The sequence below is a fragment of the Schistocerca nitens genome, chromosome 9 (assembly GCF_023898315.1).
Source record: "Schistocerca nitens isolate TAMUIC-IGC-003100 chromosome 9, iqSchNite1.1, whole genome shotgun sequence".
Taxonomy (NCBI): domain Eukaryota; kingdom Metazoa; phylum Arthropoda; class Insecta; order Orthoptera; family Acrididae; genus Schistocerca; species Schistocerca nitens.
In genome coordinates this window covers 134711674-134733398 of record NC_064622.1, presented here as the reverse complement: position 1 = coordinate 134733398, position 21725 = coordinate 134711674, and positions in this window count along the sequence as shown.

The following is a 21725-nucleotide window of genomic DNA, read 5'->3' as shown; positions in this document are numbered from 1 at the left end:
GCGCTTGACAATCGCTTTGTGTATAAGGTCCGTTCTGATTCTTTTACTCGACTGTGGATATCTCTTCATATGAAAACTTCTTTTATCAGACTTCGAAAACATCTACTCACCGAAGAAATGGTTCGTACTGGGCTATTTATGAGCATTTAATGCACTCGAAAGTCTTAGCCATCTTAAGCTGAGAATGACTTCTAATATAAAATCAAACAAATATTAAGTAATATCGCTATATTCAGTTATCACACATAACAATAAATTTACAATGGAACTTACATACACTACGTTACTGTATACAACAATATGCGAGGGCACCTGGGAATGAATCCGCCTCTGTAAAATATAAACGATAATGGCGGTACGCCGTATGAATCTGCCGTAATTGCAGAAAACCCTCCGTCTTGGCTCGCTTCTACAACAAAAAGGCGCCGTCCACTTCACAAGAACGACTGAGGGACGCAGTTCTACATTTGTTTCGGAGGTTGTATCCTACAGTCGATACAACCGTTCATAGTACTTAATTGATATCTTATTTATTTGCTACGTTTCAAATATTTGGTATGTAAAATCCGCTCTTCCCGCAGATATGCCTTTAAATTGCTCCCTGAATTGCGAGGCGAAAGGACGCACCTGCAGGCGAGCAAATCAACCTAAAGCACATATCTACAAGTCATGTTCGCAAACAATGCAAGGTACACAAATTTGAACGTGGCGGGTGCGCCAGGTGTATTTCAATGGCCGTATCGACTGCCGCACGCATGTGTAGTCATCTATTCTCTAGTGTGGCTAAGAGCCGTTAACGCTCGGAACACGCTGTTGACAGTTTATTAACAGTTCCATTTCTACGTGTGCGGAAATCATCACTGACAGAACAGTACATGGAGTATTCAGAAGAAAATATGCGCTTACATCTATAACAAGTAAAATAATCTAAAAACTGTTAACATTTGTTTATGCAAAGACAGTTCGGTTTGGTAGACTGTCTCGTTAGACGAAGTTTATTACTTTTAGAATGTCTTTTGGTTATAGATTTTCAGTCTTTGTACGACGGGTCATCGTTCAATGTTCATACACAAAAAATGGTTCAAATGGCTCTGAGCACTATGGGACTTAACATCTGCGGTCATTAGTCCCCTAGAACTTAGAACTACTTAAACCTAACTAACCTAAGGACATCACACACATCCATGCCCGAGGCAGGATTCGAACCTGCGACCGGAGCGGTCACGCGGTTCCAGACTGAAGCGCCTAGACCGCACGGCCACACCGGCCGGCTGTTCATACACACAACATATACAATAATAATGCATAGGTAAGCATTGTTTCTAGTATTTTTTTTTTCACAAACATTGGTGCACATCGACGTTACTGTTAGTAGTAGGGCAACAAGGACGTCACCCCAAATCCAAGATGGCGGCCGTCACTCCAGGGGCGGCGTCACCCCAAAGTACCGTTATCCAAGATAGGGTAGTTGGACTACCTCCACTAGCCTAGTGTTAGTCACATTGCCCTAGGAACTGGCTACCTATACTAACCTAAGAATATGGTGGGAAAGAAAGGGCACTTGGGCTTATTCTAATCATCACTAAACTGACACACAATATTTTTAGCGCAACGCAATCTGACTTTCAAAAATCCCAACAAAATAATGGCCCTGACTAACAATAACCTATACCTTTCATGAATCACTTACCTCACAAAAATCTTCGTTACTCGAATTACTGCAATACAGCGAGCGCCACTACTGCCAGCTATATAAAAGATTCTAACTACTGATAGGCATAGTTAGCAAATGAAAGATTTTGATAGAGAACAAACAATGTATTTACCTTAATAATGTTCAAAAGTCATCATATATATATATTATATATATATATATATTATATATATATATATATATATATATATATATATATATATATATCAGTTCATGATATCCAATATTACAAATTTACTCTTTCTGATGGCCATACGTCCAGATCGTCCGCTCTCAAAATTCTCCCATCTCTCTCCCCACATCCACTACTTCTGGCTGCTCACCTCCAACTGCGCAACGCTACGCGCTGTTCGCATCCAACTGCCCAACACTACAATAGCGAATATTCCAACAATGTCAACCAGCCACAGGCTGCACACAGCACAGTCAGTGATTTTCATACAGAGCGCTACGTGACGTTACCAACATAAAAACCTAAACAGCCTACTTACAATATATTTTTTTTGAACAACTTATTTAGCTATGTATTTCATCTAAATTATTTATTACGCTGATGCAAAACACTCATCCTAACGTGCTTAGAGTCACTTTATACAGTTTACAGACCTCGAAACTACTCCTAAATAATGATACATTACACTGATGTGCCGAGACGCAAACAACTCGTGAATTACGAAGTCGTGCAGTGGCTAAGACACTGGACTCGCATTCGGGAGGACGACGGTTCAATCCCGCGTTCGGCCTCATCCTGATTTACGTTTTTCGTGATTTCCCTAAATCGCTCCAGACAAATGCTGGTATGGTTCCTCTGAAAGGGCACGGCCGACTTCCTCCCCCGTCCTTCCGTAATCCGATGAGACCGATGACCTCGCTGTCCGGTCTCCTCCCTCAAACAACCCAACTCCTAAATTACCCAAACAAACCAGTACATACCCTGCAGACGTGAAAATTACTCGCAGATCACCGAAATAATGCATCAAACACACAACGCTTAATCACCACTCATTGCAAGTAAAAAGCCCAACTTATCAACCACTCAAACCCTGATTCCAGTGGATGGAAACTCTCCAGATGCAGGAGAGGAAGGTTAGGTTAGTCTATTTTGCTCGGGAAACTGACCCAAATGTCCATTCTAATTACATAATTATTCACAAAGATGGGTCCTAATTACACAACTATATGCGTAGCGCTGCATAAGGACGGCTTAAAATCGCAAAAACTAACTATATAACTCACCTTATCATGCTTTAATTACACAACTATATGCATAGCACTGCACAAGAACCGCAATGCTACGCAATAACTGACAACTCGTGTTATCCTGTTGGAGAAAAAAAGTATACCACTCGAAAGCAGCGACACAAACTCTCAAACTCTACCCTACACCTACAAGCTAGGAGAAAAACGTTCAACTCACTAGATCCTGCTGTTCGACAGAGTTGAGTTTAAAGAAGTCTATTAGCTCCAAGCATTTACCATCTATCCCTGTTTGACGTCAGAGTTCACTACACACGCCTACTAAGAAATCACCCTAACCAAAGCCAGTGGGAGATCCTCTTCCTAAAAGACCGGCTTCTCATCCATATACAGTCACAAACTACGAGATCGATCTACTACGCTAACAGTCCCACGGCACCTGCCTCGCCGAAATGCCTCACCGCGAAAGCCCCACTTTCCCTCAAAATGCATCCGGGTCGTCGCTAATGCCTATTAACCATCAATGGCACAGCCCCACAACTCCTCGCATTCACAGACTTTGTTTTTACGTCACGTAGTACCCTCCAGCAGGGCCAGACGAGAGCCACCGTTCAGCGTTCGATTATTATTTATTTAACACCAGCTTCGCTCCGATAATAAAGCAAAACATTTCCGATCAAAATACATGTCCTATTTTTCACGAAAATAGACTAAGTCCAGTTTTATGAGCAAAAATCTATTTACCGGGTGATCAAAAAGTCAGTATAAATTTGAAAACTGAATAAATCACGGAATAATGTAGATAGAGAGGTCAAATTGACACACATGGTTGGACTGACATGGGGTTTTATTAGAACCAAACAAATACAAAAGTTCAAAAAATGTCCGACAGATGGCGCTTCATCTGATCAGAATAGCAATAATTAGCATAACAAAGTAAGACAAAGCAAAGATGATGTTCTTTACAGGAAATGCTCAATATGTCTACCATCATTCCTCAACAATAGCTGTAGTCGAGGAATAATGTTGTGAACAGCACTATAAAGCATGTCCGGAGTTATGGTGAGGCATTGGCTTCGGATGTTGTCTTTCAGCATCCCTAGAGATGTCGGTCGATCACGATACACTTGCGACTTCAGGTAACCCCAAAGCCAATAATCGCACGGACTGAGGTCTGGGGACCTGGGGGGCCAAGCATGACGAAAGTGGCGGCTGAGCACACGATGATCACCAAACGACGCGCGCAAGAGATCTTTCACGCGTCTAGCAATGTGAGGTGGAGCACCATCCTGCATAAACATCGCACGTTCCAGCAGGTGTTTATCAGCCAGGCTGGTGATGATGCGGTTCTGTAGCATATCTGCGTACCTCTCACCCGTCATAGTAGCAGTTACAAAACCAGAATCACGCATTTCCTCGAAGAAAAAAGGCCCGATAACGGTAGATGTGGTAAATCCAACCCATACCGTGACTTTCTCGTCATGCAATGGAGTTTCCACGACAGTTCTAGGATTTTCGGTAGCCCAAATTCTGCAGTTGTGGGCGTTGACAGACCCTCGGAGCGTGAAATGAGCTTCGTCCGTCCACAACACGTTACTCAACCAATCGTCATCTTCCGCCATCTTTTGAAACGCCCACACCGCAAATTCCCTCCACTTCACTAAATCGCCAGGTAACAGTTCATGATGCGGATGGATTTTGTACGGATAGCATCGTCGGGTACGCGTAAGTGCCAACCAAACAGTAGCGTATGGAATGCCGGTGCGACGTGCGACTGCACGAGTGCTGACTTCGACATGCATAGTGAAACACGTATGTTGTGTAGCGGCGATGGTGAGGCATAGGAAGGAGGGTCTCTGACCAGAGAGCGTGCAGTCGCGAGTTAGCTTTTAGAGAGAGTGCAGTCGCGGTCTAGATGCGAGAGAGTTTAGTTGTGTGTGAGGAGTCGGCGGGCGTCGACATCGCACTCTGGTCATGATTCAGGACGAGGTATATTATTAAGCAGCATTGCGCTCAGCTAACGATGTAAATTAACTGTAACTAATTTGTGCAATAATCACCCCAATAATAATTTTGATTTCAAAGCAATTTTTTACAAAAAAAAGAAAAATCATTTGATTCCCCTGCATTTCCTTAAAGAAAATTTTCAGTTAGATTTCAAAAAAAAAAAAATACTTGCAATGCATTTCCTCCAAGCCGCGGCCAACAATAAGAGCAGAACTTTGACATGCAGTTATACTGAGGTAAGAAATTAATTCTGATTTCGCACAGGGGCAAAGACTGATATTTCTGTCTATTTGCGTTTCCATTGTCACTGAGATTTTCATTATCATTGAATTGACTTTCATTTTGTGACGAACTTATACTTGGGTCAGACAGCTAATTTTTATTTAATTGTCTTTGTGTTTTAAAATTTCTCTGGGGAGCTTACATTTAGCTCAATGACCATTTGCATTTAAAATATTATCATTACATTTTTTGTGGGGAGGTTACACTTGGCGACACCCGGTCCAGGATCGTATTTCGTTGAGAATCTTTTGAAAAACAGTCAGGTATCTGCTCTTATTTGCTTAAATATAATTAGGACGTGGCGCAACGCTTTTACTAATTTTGTGACTTGCTTTCCTTAGATCATCGGCAATTCGTTGCTCTGTTGTATTTGTGTGTTGCTTTTGCATTTTGCTTATTTCTTTTGTGAATAATTGTGACTATTGTGAAAAATGCCGCGAAAGACAGTGAATAGTGTATCGCGAGGTATAATGAATGAAATTACTGACTTAAGCAACTTCACCGATAGTGCTTGTGACGCGCAGTGTAATGATGACAATCGTGCGTTCACTGACAATCAGTGCGTTCCAACCATTAATAATGATGTAGACCTTAATGATGAACAAACGAACTCGATTGTGTCTTCTGTTGATTTGACGACAATCGATGACGCGGGGCGCCCTATTGTAATGAGCGCCGCCCAGCTTAACTCACCCGGTTTGGAAAATTCAAATAATGTACAGACAAATTTGTCTAATGAAAATGGACAGTGTACTGAAAGTGCGGCGGATCCATTTAATTCAGAAATAGTGACTGACAGTGTACATCAGACTAGCGGACCGTTTTTTAAATTGCATAATGACCAAATGGTCACACAAAGCGCGACAATTGCAGGTACACCACTGAACAGCACAGAGAATAGAAATGCTAATTTTGGCTTGGAACAAATTATGGCAGTTTTGCTACAGTTTAAGAACGAATTTAACGAAAAACAAGACAAGCTAAATAAAAAAATAGACAGCAATTCAATACGGTCGGATGAAAAACAAGACAAACTTAGTGAACAGGTCAAACAACAGAACGAAAAACAAGACAAGCTTAATGAAAAATTAGACAATAATTCCAGGGAGCTTAGTGAACAAATTAGAGCCGTTGCCGCGCAGTGTCATGATACTAAGGAACAGTTGCGCGAGGAAATTGAGGCTTGTTCAAGAAAAAAGTAGCGAAGAAATTAAGTCTGTTGCTCAAGAATTAAGGGAATTGCAAACAGCTACAACAGAAACACTCAGAGACGAAATTAGCGGAGTCGCTAAACAATGCTCTGAAAAAGCTACACAATTACGGGACGAGTTTAAAGCAATGACGGTAGAACTTTCGCACACAATGGACGCAAAGATAGACGCGAAATTCGAGCAACAGAACACTCAAATTAACGAACGTCTTAGTCTTCACATAGAAAACAGTGATACGCGTTTCCGCAAATTTATTCAGGATCAAAATAAAGTAAAACGTCAAGTAATGGAAACAATCACTGCACAGAGGCAAGAAGACAAACGTAAAATGTTTGCGAAGGCAAAAACGTATGTAGACAACAATATTGCCACAGTGTCCGACGAAATTAATACCATCAAACAGTCGAACACAGAATTAAGTGACGAAATTTCGGATCTTAAATTGAAAACAGACACTTACACAACCGATTTTCAAACAGTGACCGACAGACTCGAACAATTAGAACTAACACAGGATTCCGATGTAATTCAAGCTGATGTTAAAAAAACTGAACGAAACAACACGTAAATTGCAAAAACAGATTAATGCCTCTGATTCTAAAACCGATGATCAGGTAAAAATACTGACTGAGAAATGTGATGAATTGGCCAGTCGTATTGACGTCATCGAAAGTACTAATGACAGCAAGTCAGACGATACCTCACCGGTTTCATTTAATCAAACACCTGAATTTCAAAATTTACAGCAGACAATTAATGAGATCGATTCGTCTAATAACACCTTGCGTAGAAAATTGTCAAGTTTACAGCAGGAAGTAACACAGATGAAAAATATTTCAGTTAATAACACATCACAGCAGACGCCACTTTGTGAACATTTGTCAGACTCACGCAGTGCGTATAATTTAGGTAATCAACAGAGAGTATACGACTTAGATTCCGAACAACCACAGTTCAATAGATTCTCTTACAATCCTGAACCTGTTCCATCACACAGAGACGATAATTTTGATTACAAACATTTTCTGTCAGTGAGAAAGTTTAAAGTGTTTAAAAACGACAGAACACAGATTCACCCACTGGATTGGATACAACAGTTTAGCTTTGCTTTTCCACCGACTTGGCCCGTTACGCATAAACTTGAATTTATTTGCAGTTTTTTGGAAGGCGAACCGGCAACTCGTATGAGACCGATCGCGAGACAATGTTATTCGGTAGAGGAATTTCAGAATGCTTTTCTGTCAGCGTATTGGTCGAAAACGACACAGCGCGGAATAAAAGATCAGTTAATTAGTTTGCCAAATTATGAAAACTCCAATTTTCCCAGTGTGACGCAATTTTTTGAGCACATGGTGCAACAAAACCAGTACCTTAGTGAACCGTACAGTGAATCTGCACTCATTCAATTATGTATCTCTAAGTTACCACGGTCATTAAGAGTGTCACTTCTAACGGGTCAACAAAAGGAAAATATTTCAGCATTCAGAGATCTGTTACAGCTCTTGGAAGTACAACGATCTGATTACTCCTTTGTAAACAAAAACTTTTCATATAATAACCAAGGTCAGCAAACTTACAGCAATTACGATCAGCCACGTAATTTCAATAGGAGAGGTGACAGACGCTTTAGGACCGACAACCACCAAAACTTTAATAACAGACAAGATTCTAATTATCAATATCGTCAGAATTTTCAGCAACAGGAGCCATATTTTGGTAACAATAGAAGTTTTCCACCGCAACAGCATGAAAGTCAACCAGTTAGAATACGTAACCAACAATGTTATGCACAAAGTCAGCCAAGCTTTAATGTTTCACCGCGTGAACGTATAGTCCCTGATACAACAAATAGTAACGCACGGCAGCAAGGAAATAACTACGTACAGAGAAGACAGTATTTCAATTCCTATCGCAATGCACCGTATAGGAACGACTATGACGACAGACGTAAAAACGATGAGCACAATTTTCAGCGTACATCTAACAACAGTCGGTCATACCAACAGCAGAATTATCCGCAAGAACATATTCTCATGAATGAACCCGACAGTAGGTATCATCCAGAGCGTAATACGTCTGGAAGAAGTAATAGAACAGTTCAAATAGTAGAAATGCCACGGAATCCTCCTGATAATAATAATACGTCAGATAGAATCTGACTAGATACTGTACAGGACGCATCTTCCAATAACACAAGTACTACTTTTGACACGCAAAATGTTGTTCACGAAAATGCGATTACTTTTGACGATATCAGAGACACTCTCTTGCAGGAAAGACCAGTTGTTCAGAAAACCATTTCACATCCTGTCATCGAAATTAAAATTGGTTAATCGAAATTTTCAGCAGTAATCGATTCCGGATCACCTATGTCAGTTATAAATGAGGAGACTTTCAACGAGTGCAACAAAGAGAATACCTATCCCACATTACCTTTAGGCAAAACGAAAGTGAAAGGAGCAGTATCGAATAAAGGAGTAGACGTTAAATTACAGACTCATTTATCATTTTGTATTGGAGGTCATACTTTTCACTCAAATTTTTGGATTGTTCCTTTATTGACAACAGACGTAATTTTAGGTACTAATTTTCTCGTACAACACGACGCAGTGGTTGATTTTCAAAATTCTTATTTAATGTTGAAGGACGAAAATGTGCAATTGGCTTTAGAATTTCAGCACTCACTATCTGCGGAAGAACAAACAATTAACCGCACAGAGGTCATTTCCGCAACACGCAACATAGACTGTAATACCACTTTGTTCACAGACACGTACGTACATAACTATAACATTCCAGACGAAGATGACTACGACGTAATGCAGATGATTACTGATAAAGTTAAACAAAGCAGTGCAAATACAGACGACGAACGCACGCAACTACACAAAATTCTTTTACAGCAAGCTCCGGTTTTCGACAACATTCCTGGCACTATGTCCGGCTTTATGTATGAATTTCAAGTCAAACAGCACGATACATTTAAGCAAAGCATTATCCTATTCCGTATATTCATAGAGAACAAGTTAAAAAAGAATTGCAGGATATGCTCGACCAAGGAATTATAGAACCGGCCGTTAGTCCGTACATAAACCCGTTACATATTGTTAAGAAAAAAGATGGCTCACTTCGCCTTGTACTTGATTCACGTCACATTAATGACATTATTATTAATGAAACAGATCGACCACAGACATTATAAGAACTACTACAGAAATTTCACGGTACAGCTATTTATTCCACATTAGATTTGAAATCGGGATTTTGGCAAATTCAACTTCATCCGAATTGCAGAAAGTACACAGCTTTTCTCTGTTTTGGTGACTGTTATCAGTTTTGCAAATTACCATTCGGCTTAACTATTTCTTCTGCAGCTTTTATTCGCGGTTTGAACACAATACTTCCGACAGAACTTAAAGACAGAATCACGACGTACGTAGATGACATTCTTATCGCAGAAGCTAACTGGTCTGAACACAATGTGATTTTAGAACGACTGTTGCAAACTTTTCACGCACAAGGACTTACAGTTAACCTCAGTAAATCGCACTTTGGCAAAACTTCCATAAAATTTCTTGGACACGTAATTTCAGCAGAAGGCATTGCGCCTGATCCAGAAAAACTTCAAGCTCTACGTGACATTACTGTTCCTACGACGAAGAAACAATTACGCAGTTTTTTGGGCTTAATTAACTTTTTTCGCAAATTTATTCATCACTCTGCTTTAGACACACCTAGATTATGTCAATTAACAGGTAAAAACACTATTTGGTCATGGGATAAACAAGCACACACTGAATTTATGAACCTGAAACATGCTTTGTTGAATGCTCCACTTTTATCGCACCCAGATCTTACCAGAAATTTTTCCATTGCCACCGACAATTCTAACACAGCTTTAGGCGTACACATTTTTCAGGAAATTGAAGAAGATGGCTATACAGTAATTAAAAACATCGCATTTGCAAGCCGCATTTTGTCAGCTGCTGAACGAAATTATTCCGTCACAGAATTGGAAACGCTATGTGTTGTATGGGCTTTTACGAGATTTCGGCACTTTCTTTATGGCAGACATACCACCGTTTACACAGACCATAGAGCTATACAATTTTTACTTTCGGCTAAATTCACTCACGACAGACTAAGCAGATGGAAGCTATATTTACAGGAATTTAATTTTACGATTGTTCACATTCCCGGTACACAAAATGTTATAGCAGACGCACTTTCGCGTTCTCTCTGCAACAATCAGCAAGACGTAGCAACCAACTTCTGCAAAGCAAATTTCAGCGTTATGTACATTCAGCAAGTAGCATTTGAAAATTTTATTTCGTCGTCATTACAGGACATAGCAAAAGAGCAAAGTAAAGACAATGTGTGGAAACAAATTAAACACCTTTGGCACGATAAGAATAATGTTACAATTAGGAACCACTACACTGTACGCAATGACATTCTGTTTCGCCGCTCTCATCCTGACAGCAACAATTGGTTACTATGCATTCCTGACGAACTGGTTAACAAATTAATTTGGTATACTCATTTAAGCTACGCACATTATGGAGCCAGAAAATGTTTTCTTATATTGAGACAGAACTGTTATTTTACAAATATGGAAAAACGTATACGACGAGTTTTAGCGTCATGCAAAATTTGCCAGAAAGCTAAGTCTGACACCACTTCACACATTCCTCCATTGTATCCCATTATACCTGTTAAATTAAGACATATGGCCGCAGCAGACATTTTTGGTCCAATTCCGAGAACTAATAGAGGATTTTGCTACATCTTTGTCGCTGTTGAACTCACTTCAAAATTTGTTACTTTCACTCCGTTACGCAAAGCTACTGCTAAAACTGTTTCGAAAGCATTTGTAAAGCATTTCTTATTTCATGTAGGGCATGTGATGAAAGTAATTTCAGATAATGGATCACAATTTCGTTCTGCTATATGGACACGCATGTTACGAGCTAGAAACATTTCTCCGATCTATATATCCAAGTACCACGCTTCTTCGAACCCTTGTGAACGTTTAATGAAAGAAATTGGTAAACTGTGTAGAATATACTGCCACAAAAGACATGTTAATTGGGACACACACATACACTCTTTCCAAGATGTAATTAATTCCATTCCAAATGAATCCACTATGCTATCTCCGTCTGTAATACTGAAAAACGTTGAACCACCAAACAAAATTAAAGAATTAGTAACATTTCCTACATCTCGTCGATTACGACACCACGAAATAATTGACATTGCGCTGAACAACATCAAACGTGCCGCAGAGCGCCGGAGAAGGCAGCAAAAACAGGTTTGTAGACGCCGAGACTTTCACGTTGGACAGAAGATATTAGTACGTACACACTATTTATCCAGCAAATTAAAAGGTAAGTGCAGTAAATTTGAACTTCTGTACGCAGGTCCATATCGGATTCACAGCATTCCTCACCCCAATGTTGTACACGTCGAAACTCTGAGAACCAGGAAATCGAAAGGCAACCACCATTGGTCAAACATAAAACCCTTTATTGAGTGAACATACTTTATGATTTATCACGGCGTAATGCTATTTGCTAATTTTATGAACATTTCTGCAATTATATTCACATGACTACTTATTGATGATTATCGTATTTTTTCTTGGCAAGTGCCCGGCAAGGTAAGGTTAGCAGGTCGCTCTTCTTGTCGTTACATATCAGACCGTGCATATTTTCCAGATGAACTTACACATTTTTATGACCAGTTATGCAATTATATTTATGTGACTACTTATTGATGATTATCGTATTTTTTCTTGGCAAGTGCCCGGCAAGGTAAGGTTAGCAGGTCGCTCTTCTTGTCGTTACACACTAGACCGTGCATATTTTCCAGATGAACTTACGCATTTTATGAATAATTATGCAATTCTCTGTAGTGACGCATTAATTTTATCAAATTCTCTCTCCATTAAAGTCTTTAATTATCGCCTCTATTAACTACACTACATACAAGCTGAACACAACGAATGTCACATTTTGTCTTTCTTATGTATGTACGATTGTTTTCATGTTTGTATACATTATGATATAGCTAAGGTATAACACACCAGGTGACTTTGACATTTTTTTCCCTGTGATATCTCAACATCGAGACTGTTTTACATTTTCTTTTTTTCTGCTGCATTGTGATATTCTCTGTACATTTTTGCCTTTGACCACTGTCTATGCTTTTGACATATTACGTTTTCTGTCATATTATGCTGTATGCTTAATTGTGTCACCATTAACCAGTCATTATTTAATGGGTATATGATTTAAATGCAAGACATTAATCTTTGTTCATCAATTTCAGAAAGAAATGATGCGTAAAGGAAATAAATTAAACAGAAATGGGAATTTCACCTACGGAATAAACGAAAGAAGATGCAATAACTTTATGAGGAAGAGTAAATGGATTAGGATTAACAAGCATTAACAAGAATATACTATACTCATCGTAAAATAGCAGTCTTAACTAATTTTTCTTTCAGAATACAAGGCGATTGATGCAAGCTGTCAGACAGAACTACACATCTTAGTTTTAAGTGATGAAATATGCTAGAGATAAGGAATAGTTGTGTGATGAATAATGAAGTGATTTTTGCAGATGATAATGAATGCTGATGATGAATAATGATGACGAATATACTAATATGGATAATGAAGTTTTTTTTACAGGTGATGACGATAATGAAGTTATGATAATATGGATAATGAAGTTTTTTTCTTTACAGATGAGGATGATGTTGAAGTTTATGTATTTATGCTATGTAGTTATTTAAGTATTTGTTGCAGTTTGCTTTGACAGCAGGTGTTATATTGCGTAGTAGGTTGACTGAAGGTTTTGGAAAGGACAGCTATGGAACACATTTTTTATACACATTTCACTACCTGTTAATTCGAAGTTCACTACTTTTCAGCATAGTGTGCGTTTCTTCTTTCAGCTCAATAATCCATTTTGTATTTTGTCCAGGAGAAGCTTTTCATGATACTTACTAAACTTGTTACTTATTATACCTGTTCTAGTACTTGCAATTTTATTTTTTACCCATTTGTGTATATTATTTACAAATGTGATCACATATACTGCCTTGTGTCACAACCTTGCTACAGCTGACTCATGACGAATGACGTTACACATTTTTCATTTATAGGAACAACCTAGAAGCAATTTTTTTTTTTTTTTGCTTTCCCTTATAATTACCCAAAGCAATGCATTGCTAGCACAAAAACAAAATGTATTAACAGTCTCATATAATGTCACTAGTTTATGATAATTCTGAATAATACTGATCAGCTCTGAATAGTATGTCACTTGAATAATGACTTCTTAATGATACAAAAAAAATATAAAAAAATATATATATAATGCTTTGTAACTGGCTAATAATTGCCACTGTTTATTGTAATGAGACTACTTATAATGCCCATGATTATTAATGCTATGATTGTAATTTTGTAACTGGCTAATAACTGCCACTGTTTATTGTAATGAGAGTACTTATAATGCCCATGATTATTAATGCTATGATTGTAATTTTGTAACTGGCTAATAACTGCCACTGTTTATTGTAATGAGACTACCTATAATGCCCATGATTATTAATGCTATGATTGTAATTTTGTAACTGGCTAATAACTGCCACTGTTTATTGTAATGAGACTACTTATAATGCCCATGATTATTAATGCTATGATTGTAATTAACTGATTTTTTTATAATGACTTCTTAATGATCTGAATGATACTGAATGATGAACAATGTTTTATACTATTCAATACTTGCTGGCCACTGAGTGCCAATAATTAATGTAACTATATAAATTATGTTATTAATTATGCCATTAATTAGCTCTTGTTTTCAATAATGATTTTAGTAAATGGCCACTGAGTGCCAATAATTAATGTAATTAAGACTTCTGATGAACATTATTCTGTCATACTAAACATGGTTTGTAACTGGACAAAGATTGCCGCTGTTTATTGTAATACGACTACCCATGATGGCAATAATTTAATTTTATGAACATTATTCTGTAATACTAAAATACATGGTACAGAAATGTTCAATAACTAGACTATGGATGCCGCAAACTACTTATGTAATCACTAATCAAGACTTGTGTGTTAGTTAATGTCCTTCACCTTCTGACCTAACTACCTGGAATTACTGTAACATCCATTGTCTTGTCCATCCTCATTATCATGGAGCACTATATTTGGTTTTTGCACTAATTCTACGTTGGTGTGCCTCTTAAGAGCGTGGTGTTGACACGACATGCTGTCCACCACCGTAAGCGATGAAGACGTTATTATGGTCCCACTGTTTGGTGTACCTGGTGTACTGCCAAATGATAGCATGGAATATTACTACGACGTTTCAGTGTCTTGATACGTTGATAAATGCTTCTGAACTGCACATTGTATCACTTGGTGTTGTGATTCTGTGGAAAGATATGGACTTTCAGTGCAGCTGTGTGCAAATTAAAGTGCTACAACCATGATGCAATCCTTTCCTTTCCTATCCTAATAGTGAAAATCATTTTAGCTAACATCATTTATGTTCATGGCCTATACATTTCTTTTCGATTTGTTGAACTCCAGTGCAAGTACACTTATGTCACCTGTCGACATGATTTTTTGCCATTATGTTTATTTATTGTGAAAATGCTAAAGACATTTTTTTCGATTTGTTCTGAAGTGCAGTATGTGTGCACTCTTGTCATCTATATTGTATATACTTTTTGTGATTTATTTGTTATGAAAATGTTCAAAAGATTTCAGTGCATGTGCACTTATATGTTAATATTTTTTCTACTGAACTTCAGTGCCTGTGCACTTTTCTCATTTTTCAATATGATTTGTGCTTATTCTGTATACCTTTTATGATTTCGTGATATGTTTAATACTTCAGTGCGTATGCACTTATGTCATCTGTTACTCATTGTATATACATTTCGTCATATGCTGATATGTTCTGAACTGCAGTGCATGTGCACTCATGTCACTTGTCAACATGATTTTTTTTTGCCATTCTATTTATTTGTTCTGAAAATGCTACAGAATCTTACAGTGCGTGTGCACTTTGTTATCTATCAAATAATTTGTATATACATTTTTCTGATTTACTAATATGTTTTGTACTTATATTTTGTTTTTGTCTGAAATGTTTTGTACTCGATGCATGTGCACCACATTTAACTCATGTACTACATATGGATATTTTGTAATTTGTAAAAGTTAATTAATTAAAGAAAAAATTTTGCCGCGCTTGGCAAGTCCAAATGACTCACCATCGCTGCCAAATTTTTGCCCCCCCAGTGGAGGGTTATGAAACACGTATGTTGTGTAGCGGCGATGGTGAGGCATAGGAGGGTCTCTGACCAGAGAGCGTGCAGTCGCGAGTTAGCTTTTAGAGAGAGTGCAGTCGCGGTCTAGATGCGAGAGAGTTTAGTTGTGTGTGAGGAGTCGGCGGGCGTCGACATCGCACTCTGGTCATGATTCAGGACGAGGTATATTATTAAGCAGCATTGCGCTCAGCTAACGATGTAAATTAACTGTAACTAATTTGTGCAATAATCACCCCAATAATAATTTTGATTTCAAAGCAATTTTTTACAAAAAAAAGAAAAATCATTTGATTCCCCTGCATTTCCTTAAAGAAAATTTTCAGTTAGATTTCAAAAAAAAAAAAAATACTTGCAATGCATTTCCTCCAAGCCGCGGCCAACAATAAGAGCAGAACTTTGACATGCAGTTATACTGAGGTAAGAAATTAATTCTGATTTCGCACAGGGGCAAAGACTGATATTTCTGTCTATTTGCGTTTCCATTGTCACTGAGATTTTCATTATCATTGAATTGACTTTCATTTTGTGACGAACTTATACTTGGGTCAGACAGCTAATTTTTATTTAATTGTCTTTGTGTTTTAAAATTTCTCTGGGGAGGTTACACTTAGCTCTAGTTCCATTTGCATTTGAGTAATGTCATTAGAAATTTTTGTGGGGATGTTACAATAGACGAACCCGCTACAGTCTCCATTTCTTCCTGAACTGCCTCAGCAGCATTACGCCTTGTGCTCGGTCAGTTACTACGGGGTCTATCGTCTAAACAACCCATGGCTACAAACTTCGAAATCATTCTCGCCACAGCTGCATTTGTCAATGGACCTTTATCCGTTCGAATCCCCTTCCTATGGCGATAGGATCGTAACGCTGAACTAGCACATTCCCCATTCTGATAATACAGCTTCACTAAACGCGCCTTTTCAGGTAACGTCAACATGCTGCGACTGCTGGCGCATCTGATTCTCTCTCTCATTACAGCTCCTTTTATACAAGATTGTCATGCGCAGTCATTGACCTTTAGCTGTCCAGCGCCATCTGTCGGACATTTTGTGAGTTTTTTTTGTTCTAATAAAACCCCATGTCATTCCAAGCATGTGTGTCAATTTTTATCTCTCTATCTACATTATTCCGTGGTTTATTAAGTTTTCAAATTTATACTGACTTTTTGATCACCCGGTACTTTTTCACGTTCGACTTAGAAACTCCATCACCCCCGCGAACACATTTACGTCCAAACCGATATTTCCACTCACGAATACAGATTTCCGTGAGTTAGGAGATTCCAAATCACGGCCTATAATTTACAAAGTCAAACAACGTCTTTCTCAGATCTAGACAAACGGCAAACGTGTCTTCCATCTGCTAGATGTACACACCACAATCGACCTCCTCTCAACTAAATAAAGAAGTCAAATGCGAAGAAGCACTCGACCGAACAATTTACATGATAATGGAATAATGACCCAGCGAAAACACACATCCATATTCAACCTTGTCAAATTCCCACTTGATCACGAAAGCTGTCCAATGCATATTAAGTATTAGTTCGCTATTCGGTCGTCTAGACGACTACACTATTAAGTCAAATACATTCCAGCATTGCAACAGCCCTCTCCATTCGGATGGCCTCCCGCCATTGTTGGGAAACTTGAAACATTTCCAACACAGACCACGCATAAGCAGAATAATCCTACCAAATCGAACACATATATATTTGATCGGTATACTTACAATTGAATGACATTCAACAATGAGCTAAGTATCCGAAATACACCCTGCTTATAGCTCTGGAAATAGAAATATCCGTACCATTCTTGTCACTTGACATACTCATCCCTTTCCTATCACAGTATTCCACGTCAAATCCAAGCCTTCATTACCACTGGACTTAGTCATCTCCTTTACACATCTCAGAACACAAACACATACTTTATAAACCAGATGCTAGCAACTTAGAAAATTATTCTGCTAACAAACATGTTATGAAACCCGTCATTTTCAACCCCCTCAAGCCACCGCAGCTGGATATTTATCCAGTATTTGTAAAGCATTCTCTCTCTATATAATGTCAGAGGTTCCATGATATATCGACTGGGCTATGGACGATGCTTGATTGAAAAGGATCACAAACAGTGGATGATGTGCTGATTGAAGTCGTAAGAAATGTACACTAGCTTTTCACTTCTCTAATGCTACGCTATCCGCTAGAAATGCAGTATCCGGTTTTGAATCAAGTCCTCACATTCAAGCGCATACCTACGTAGGATCCTATGGAGAAGTCCTTTATTACAACCACTAATGAATCATATTTCTACCACTCTCATATCTCGAAACGACACACCTTTCTAGAGCCGATCTGCTACAGTAAAATTCCCACCTCATTTTAGTGGCACTGCTGCCATTTCTCCAGCTTTACGAATCTAACCGTTCCAATTTAAATCGCAACTGAGTAGGAGTCAGGGAAAAATATATCTACCACCTTCTGCAACACATGTAGAAACAGGATAAGCTGCATTACTGCGATAGGACTGTGATTTGACCATTCGATGGAAACCGGAACTGCTTGAAGGAGAATGATTGTTTTCTACCGTTCTGCGGTGCGCCCCCAAACTACATACAAGTACTACAATTCCACATCCATTCACATCTATCTTCATTATTCTTTACAATCCAATAGAGAAATATTACCAACTACAGAAGCTCCACTAACTTCATCCGATACACAACTCGAGAATATTTTCACCGCATCTCTCTCCTACCATATACAGAAAACAAAATAACAGTGACGGTCCTATTAAATATACATGTTTTGATCAACTGCACACCTCAGCTTAAAGATTCATTACCTGTACCGAAGGACAATGATTGTATCCCCAGTCGCAAGAGATGTGCCCTGTGACCCTGTCTTGTTGTTTGAAACATTAATTTTCCTGCTCTAACACGCTTTGTATACTGTCAAACATTTTATTTATTTTTCAACGGCACGACTTCGAAGTCTGTGTCAGGTTCTAAACTGACATTAACACGGCCTCTCGTAGAAAACTAGACCTCGTACGATGACGTGATTGACGTCAGCTGATGGCGCTGGTACCGCTACCCAAGATCACTGAAGAGCACCGCGCCTCCCTGCCAAGTCCCCCTTTGCGGGAAGTTTGACTTTTGGAGGTGAGAGAGGTCAATTGGGACACCTCTAGACTTTGTACGGTGTAGATAAATTTGTTAATGCTGTTACTATAACACACACTCCATGATTTTAAATAAAAGTCACTTACAAAATAACGTAATTGGAATAGTTTTGCCGCGTTCGCATGGGTTTCCAAACTACAATCCGAATCTGATTATTATTCGTTTTACGGTTCGATAACATAGTTTATCCTAGAGAAACTGGGAAGAAGGATGTATGTCATGCGCTTGAAATATATTTCTTACATTGGAATATTAACAGGGCTACATTCCATATGAGTGACAAATTGGAAACTTAAGTGATCTTAACATTATAGCCCGTTTTAAGTGAGGAACGTTGTAGCCTTAGGAGTGCGCGTGTTTATTTTCTCTCTCTTAACAGTACCTTCCAGCTACTGATCCTAGACTCTGGAGTAATAGTTTAAAATTGATGGCTTAGTTGATTTACGTACAAATGCGTCGAACTCCATCTATCTGAAGCTCCATTGCTCATAAAAAATTAGCCTTTTCTAGTTCTTCTTCCTAACCGTCTGCTATTAGATCACAACACCTTCAAATCTGTTACTATACATCGATAAGGAGTGCTAACCTCCTCAACATGGACTTATCTCGAGAAATCTTGTACACTTGTATGGGCGAGGACTCAGCGAACTCCATCCATTCACGAGACGTGAAATGTAGTGGACTACTTCTGGTGCATTGCAGATTAAATATGTACCAGTGTCGCAGGGCGGGTAGGTCAATGACAGTGTGAGGAGCGTGTCTTTCAGTCTCTAATTTCAGCATAATACTGTGCGAATGCTCTGTGACCCCCATCAGCATAGACATAGATCGTAAATTAAGCAATATGCTCTAGGCGTTAGAAATATGTAGAGCGCTGTCTGATATAATTTGATGATGTGTGTTCGAGAATTAACAATAAATGTAGGTACTGCACAGTCATCTATTCAGATTCGCAAAGTGGAGAAGGGGTGTTTTAGCTATGATACTGAAATTGGGAAACATGCTCTCACATCATTTGTCGGAGTTGAAATTAATTTAGAACTGGTAAAATTGTTCATATAATCGATTGTAATGCTTATTATTTCAGTAGATCGGCGGTGTCTTTTCCGTTCACTGGCTCGTTGTTGGTTACCACATTACGATTGAGTGACAATGCTTGTTCGAGTTGGAGTAAAAGCTTTGTTGAGGGGCAACACCTTGTGGGGGATGCTACCACCGAAACAGAGATCGCGTACATGACTGCAATGTGAGGAATCAGTCGAAACGGAATGCATAGCAATCAGATTCGGACTGTTGTTGGAAACCCACATGAACACTGCAAAACTATTCCAATTTCATTAACTTCTCATGGTTGGGATTCACAGTCATATAATATTTCTTAAAAGACATCATAGTCGCCGTTGACTGTATAAAATATTTATTGTTACTATTGCAATTTCGGCCTTATGGCCATTTTCAAGTAACATTGCAAAAGTTACCTAAACACAAAAATACAAAAGTGAAGCACAGGGTGTATGTACATAATTAAGCAAACATTTCATTAACAAAGTAGCTCAATTATAAAAATTGGAGATAAATGTACATTACTTACATTCTGTCAGAATATAAAACTACCTGACATGAGTACATGTCGTCTTCAGAATGCAGCTTTGCAAAGTTGCAAAATGCAACTCATCGGGTCTTATGGGACTCTCACAGTCAAAAGGCTACATTTCAACGACGACATGTACTCATGTCAGATAGTTTTATATTCTGACAGAATGTAAGTAATGTACATTTATCTCCAATTTTTATAATTGAGCTACTTTCTTAATGAAATGTTTGCTTAATTATGTACATACACCCTGTGCATCAAAAATGGTTCAAATGGCTCTGAGCACTATGGGACTCAACTGCTGTGGTTATCAGTCCCCTAGAACTTAGAACTACTTAAACCTAACTAACCTAAGGACACCACACACATCCATGCCCGAGGCAGGATTCGAACCTGCGACCGTAGCAGTCGCACGGTTCCGGACTGCGCGCCTAGAACCGCGAGACCACCGCGGCCGGCCGCTGTGCTTCACTTTTGTATTTTTGTGTTTAGGTAACTTTTGCAGTGTTACTTGAAAATGGCCATAAGGCCGAATTTGCAATAGTAACAATAAATATTTTATACAGTCAACGGCGACTATGATGTCTTTTAAGAAATATTCCAATTTCGTTATATTGTAAGTGAATTTTATTTAAAATCATCGAGTGTGTGTCATAGTAGCAGCAGTAACAAGTTTACTTACACCGTGTGAACTCTAGAGGTGTCCCAATTGACCTATCTCACCTCCAAAATTCAAACTTCCCGCAAAGGTGGGCTTGGCAGGGAGGCGCGGCACTCTCCCGCGATCTTGGTTAGCGGTACTCGCGTCATCAGCTGACGTCATCACGTCACCGTGCGAGGTCACCCACCTCTGTCTGCCACCCACTCTGGAGTGAGGACGGACCTGTCAGATGTTATGTATCAGAAGCCGCAGCGACGTCCGGGTTACCAGGGGATTCCAGTGGCACCAGAAGTGTCGCAGGTGTCGTCACTGGCGCTCCGACGTCACAGGAACTTCGAGCATCAGCTAGAAGCTTGTCGACGGTAGCCAACGCAGCTTCCAGCTGTTTACGGGCATCAGCCAACTCTCCTTTTGCTCGCTCACAACAAGCACAGTCGCTAGGTATATAGTACTGTGTATAAAATAGATACAAGATCTCAAATGGCGCTACCGAGTTTGAAATG